This window comes from Pteropus alecto, unplaced genomic scaffold, assembly GCF_000325575.1.
Source record: "Pteropus alecto unplaced genomic scaffold, ASM32557v1 scaffold461, whole genome shotgun sequence".
NCBI classification, from domain to species: domain Eukaryota; kingdom Metazoa; phylum Chordata; class Mammalia; order Chiroptera; family Pteropodidae; genus Pteropus; species Pteropus alecto.
This window is the reverse complement of record NW_006431079.1, coordinates 916,945-923,400: the sequence shown is the minus strand read 5'-3', so window position 1 is coordinate 923,400 and position 6,456 is coordinate 916,945.

Below are 6,456 nucleotides of genomic sequence, written 5' to 3'. Positions count from 1 at the left end.
TTAAAAGTATACAAGGTAGGCATGAAGGTGTGGGCAGGGAAAATAATGCCACCGTGAAGAGAAGGCGGGCACAGTCCCCTTTGTTCTGAGACAACCCCGTGACATGGTGATGTTGGAAACTGAGGACACATCACCATGGGGTCCCGGGGAGGGTCACGTGCACAGCCAGGCAAGACCAATTTTGTAAAGCTCAGTTTTAATGAGGAGAAATTACCCGAAGAACCTCCGACTAGGATTTCTCTGTCATGGGTACAACTGTATACTTGAAACTAAATAAAATAATAATAATAATAATAATAAAGGAAGCTCAAGATACTATAGAAAAACATGACAACCAGAACAAGAAAGAGCATTTGGAAAGTAAAAAAATAATAGTAGAAATTAAAATAATTGATAGAAGAGTTAGAAGGAAAATTGTATAAAATTTTCCATAAAGTAGAACAAAAAGACAATGAGATGGATAATTAGGAGATCAATCTTGAAGGCCCAACATATAAATAATAGGCTTCCAGAAAAAGAAATTAAAGTTTGGGGGAGGAAACTTATTTTAAAAATAATATGGGAGCATTTATTGGAACTAAAGGACATTAACCGTCTACGGCCATGCTGCCTTGACCAAGCCCAATTCCGTCTGATCTTGGAAGCTAAGCAGTGTCGGGTCTGGTTAGTACTTGGATGGGAGACCATGTAGGAAGACTAGGTACTGTACGTGTGTAAAAATAAAAAATAAGGGATTGTAAGATGACAAGGTCCTTGCACTCTGTGAGGTCAATCAAGGGTCGCTTCACCTAAAAACAAACAAAAATAAAATAAAATAAAATAAAATAAAATATAAAGGACATTAACCTCCAGATTAAAAGGGCCTACCACATACCTTAGAACAGTGTTTGAAAAAGTTCCCATACCAAGGCACATCATCATGAAATTTCAGGTAGAAAAGATCCTGCAGGCTCCCAGAGACAAAAAAAAAAAGAATACATTACATTCTTCAGCTGCAGTATTAGAAAGTGTATGACAAGTGAAGCAATGCCTTCTAAAATCTGAATCAAAAATGTTTTTTATCTAAAATTCTTTCCCCAAACTGTCAGTTCAGTGGGAGAAAAAGATCTAAATCCTAGAAAAGTAAAGGAATTGTTGAGTAGTATTCAGTATTGGGAGGTTTGTAGTGAAACCTGTCAATTTCTTTTGCACCTTGCAGTATAGTTTCAGTGACAAGGATAAATCTTTAATCTAGAGATATTGGATTAGATCTAAGACTGATACTATTGGAACAGTGATTGGTAACTAATGTTTCAAATCAGTAAATTTTTAGACTTGACTTTCTCCAAATCGAAAATTATCTTCAAACCCATGAGAGAAGGAAAAAGTACCATACAACAAGACAGATGAGAGAGGAGACCTTCCAGGCTTAGTGATCCTTTCTGAGCCCATTATCATTTCCTATCCACCTAAAGAGCACCTCATCTTATTATCTCCAAGGTCCAGCCTGTCCAACATCATCCGGCTGTCCTAGTACTTTCTTTAAATAAATAATAAATAGCCTGGTATTTGGAATAAAGCCCCAAACAACATTACAGAGCAATAAAATGAATTAATCTAGGTCAGACTGAAACTTTTTGTAAACTTATTATAGAAAAAGAACCTTGATTTTATGTATTGTATCTTTCTTGTACTTTGGAAGGGGAGAGTGAAAGGCACTACATGATATTTAGGAAAGGAAATAGATTCTGGTATGAAAAAGGTAATAAATGAAACAGTTCAGTTCAGTGATCCCTTAAATGCTTTACAAATTAATAGCTTATTTTTAATTTTGTTAAAATTCCAATATAACACTTAAGAAAGTAATAATCACTGAAGTCCAAAAGAGATTTACCATCTTGACAAAAGTAATATATATCTTAAAGGATCTTTATTAATAACCCAGTAATTTATGTTATATCTACTGGGAGTATAAAGTTAATTTTGCCCCTTAAATTCTGTGTAGATATAAATAAAACCTTTTTTTTTATTCCAATAGAAGATTTTCAGGTCATGAGAGAAAAATGTCTACTGTCTTTGTGTATTTATATGCCAGAAATTTCCTACAGGTTTTCATTGTCGGTCAATACAGTAACAGAAGGAACTATTCGCTAGAGGGATTGTTTGAGAAAAACATAAAATTAGAAAGTTATTTACAAACAAATGTGGTATTTTACAACTGTTGCTTGCTGAAGCTATTTGTAGTCTGGAATTGCGCATCGTAACACTCATAGCAAACTGAAGGTCACTCTCCTGCTCGTCCTACCACTGGTCTGGGGTAGAGTGTGAACCCGTGGCCTTGCTCTGGAATGGTGAGATGCACCTTTTTTGAGATCATGACCATCTTTAAGAATTTGTTACAGGCTATGGACCCTTCCTTCCAAAAATGCATTATGCACACAAATAATTTTTCATTCCCTTTGACCATTTCTGGAAGAATATATGAGAAACTATAGTGATTGCCTGAAGAGAAGGGAACTAGAGAGGGAGAATGGGAAAGAAGACTTCTTTTTCTCTATATATTCTTTTATACTGTTTTTGAAGTTTTAGGTAGATATGTGTGTACATATATATATATCTACATATATATATACACACACACGTATGTATGTATGTGTATATATATAGAGATATAATTTATTTAAGTCACAATATCAAAAATTTATGTACGCAATTTTAGGTTCTGTGCTTTTTATCCTTTACAATTTTTTAAATTAAGTAGGTTTTAATAGACTATAGGATATTTTAATAGAATATAGTGTATTCCAATAGATATAGGAATAATAGAATATAACAAGTGGTTGTTATGGATTATTTTACTTGATTACAAAAGGTAGAAATTTAAGCAATAGTTTCAGCGGTGTATTAGTACTATGTTTGTAACAAAATTGTTGATTCCTCAATGATCTATTTTAATATTTTAATAAACTTTGTTTAAGCTTTATTTATTAGAAAAAAATTTTTGAACATTAAGGATTTTTTTCTTTCAGAGTTAAGATGTAAGGTAGTTGTGCCCAAGTAAGTTGGTTATTGTGAAGGAAAGAACTATATTACATTTCAATTCATATATCTGCTTGATTCCTTTTGGGAAGCGTGTGTGAGTGTATGGTAATAGTGGGGCTTTCCTCAAAGAGAAAATTGCCACACGTAGAACTGACAACATAAAGATCATAGAATGAATTTAGTCTAGTATCTCTTAACCTTGGAGATTCTAATTCAGTAGGTCTGGGACTAGGGCCAGAATTTGTATTTCTGACAAGCTGAGAGGATTCTGAAGGGCTATCAGATTTAGAAACTAGTGGTGTGGTATATACCATCATGCCTTACTGACTTGAAAAATGAGTCACAAAGGTTCACACTTCTAATTTCGTTGCATTTGTGTGAATGTAAGTCCCATTAGCCTTTTGAGGGGCTTGGAAAAGAGGTAAGTAAAAAGCTAAAAGGAGTGACAAGTTCATTCCTTTGAATTCCTTGTAGCTATTTCAGGAGTAAAGAGATGAACTTGTCAGGGTATGCTGGGGTCCTGGAGATTATAGATCAGTGGCATTTTATGTCAAAACCAGCTCACGGTCTTAAACTTATAGAAAAACTTCAAGGGCGAATATGGGGTGCTGTAGAAATGAGGTTCTACACAAATCCGGGGATAATGGAAAACAGGATTGGATTAAATAGCACTTGTTGAAGTTGTAAATTAGTGATAATTATTTTATTTAAAAAAGGTTTTAGGACAATTTCAGCCTTTAGAATTTATGTTTAGTTGTTTAAACAAAACGTACTATTTTCATTAAAAATAAAAAATAAAAAAAAGAAATGATATGTGGAAAAGCATGACTGGAAAACTTAAAGGTCATCTGGGCCAACCATGTTTCCCAGTTGCCTGCCTTAGAGAAAGCTTGTTATTTGGCTTGTGAGACATAATAAGCCCCTTTAATGACCACAACTAATATTATAGGTAGAGTACTTAGGAAGAAATAATTCCTTCAGAGTACTAGACCTACAAAAACCTGAAAGACTTCCTCGAAAATCTTAACCTCTTTGTTCCTCAAAGGAAAAAAAACATGCCAAAGCAAAATCCATGAACCAGAAAACCCAAACTACTCACCATGCTGAAGTGCAGGATTTAAAATAGCAAAAGGAAGTAAAGCCCATCTCTGTGATGTCAAGTGCTATTTTGGTATATACCAAAATAGTTGAATTATAAGTCCCTCACAGTTAAAATATTAAACAGATCCTTAGCTATAAGATGTGTTGCCAGGCATCTGTATGGAATATAACCATGTAATCAGAGTGTTTTGTACTTCTCCACACAAAGAGAACCAAAGCTACTGCTTCTAAAGATTAGGAAACTTTCATAGACTGACAGAAGACAGTACAGAGGAAATGGTTTGGGAGTGGAGGAGATGTATGAGAGAGGATGAAAGGAACAGTTTCATACTATCCAAATTAGAGCCAGGATGTTTATGCTCAAATCTTCTGTTGGCTCCGTGTTGAGGGGACTGAATAACGGGAACATGGGAAAGTGTATCTCTAAGATCTCTAAATTCGGCACTAAATACATCAAATTCTTCATAAAAGCACTTCTTATTTGCAGCAATCTCTGCACATTTCTGAATATGTATTGTGACCAAAGTCCAAAGCCAGCTAATGCTAATTACCCCTTCCTCTTTTTTGTTGCTGGTATCCTTCCGAAAGCTGTTAGTTCATCCTGTTGTTTACAAGTTACATGCCTCCACAGTATTGTGGAGAGTGTTTTTATTTATCTTTCATTTACTCAGACGGCATATATTTATTGTGCACTTATTTATGCTGGGCACTGTGCTGGGCACGTAGGACGTGATTATTAACAAGATAGACCTGGTCTCCGTCTCCACAGATCTTAATCTCCTGTAGCACTTTATGGTTGGCTTTTCTTTGCAAAATCATGTGGACATTAGGTTAATGCAAATTATTAAATTAGCACCATTTAAAGTAGCTTTAAAAACATTTCAGATGTCAGTGTCTCTAATAAATCTTTGGCTAGTATTAAGATTAATACTGATATTGGTGGAGTTTAGACTCAAGACTCTATTTAGAGAACAAGGGATGTTAATTTTCTTTCTGCAAGAGCAGGTCTAATTAAGGCTTTTCTTAGTCATTAAAAAAGTTCCATGCATAATTTGCAATGGAATTGGCAAACAAAAGGAACAACTCTTTTTGTATCTTATTATTGCCCTCTTACATTGCACACGTAAGAGGCAGCAGCAGTAGCTGCCAGAAATAAAAACCATTACTGTCCTGGGTTTGAGGAAAATCTTGACGCTTTCTGTTGAGTTAGCTTTCTTTACAGATGTCACTCACAAGAAAAACAGGACTTTAATAGTACAAATTTTAATAGTTTTGGAAGTGGGAGACTTAAGAACTTCCTTACAGAGCTTAGGGAGCTGCAGGTGGACTTTGCCTGGAGCATTGTTGAATTCTGTGGCTCCTGTCCTCTAAGGGTTCTTATACTGAGTCCTCTTGTTGCATATGGAGGGTAGAACCACCCTAATTTGAGATTGGAACAGATTGGAGATGGCTAAATCCATTCAAATATGGTCTACGTCTTCCAAAGGGTTTAAACACTTCAGTGTACTAGAGTTAAAACTCAGTGCTGGATTTTAAATTTGAAGTAAAAGTTGTTCTGATTTCTCTAGTTTCAAGTTGTCTCCTGTGTTTTCCAGTGTGCCTCAATTACCACTGAAATCATGGGTTTTCCTAATGTAGACCAATTCGCTTTACTAAGAATGGAATTATTTTTCACACACAGACTGTGTCACACTTTTTATAAAGCCTTCTTCTAGAAAGGCCAAACATATCCTCTGGCATCAATATTATTGAGATAAAGAGTTAATACTAGTAATTCATTTTTTTTGGCAAAAGAACGATAGATTATCAGTTTGGTTCTTGCCACTATTTCTGTTCAATCATGAACAAGTTAAATTATTTACAGGATAGATTTTAAACTCATTATTTTCGATGCTTGCCTTGCAGCTGAATAAATACCTTCCTAGGATATGTGACAATTTTATTGGCTTGGGCTTTGAAACATGTCTTGGCCTTAGAGCTGTTTATGTTCATTCATACACATTTGTTCCTTCAAAATGTAACTAGGTTTGTGAAAGTCAATTTTGTGCATTTCAGTAGAAAGTTCTATTTATAGTGATTTATGGGAGGAGAAATTGGGTTACATGGCTTCCTAATATCCCACTAAATACATATGGGTTTAAATTTTAGGTGATTAAAAATTTCTTTCAGAATTCCACTAATAAACCACAGATTCTCACTACTAGTAGGTATTCTATTGCTTATTATTTAACGACATCCTTTCTTAGTTTTTGGTTTTGCAAGCTAATGAAGAATTTAAAACAAATTCTCAGAATGCCCTTGAACTTTCGGTTCAGAGCGGACTCCTTGGAACTC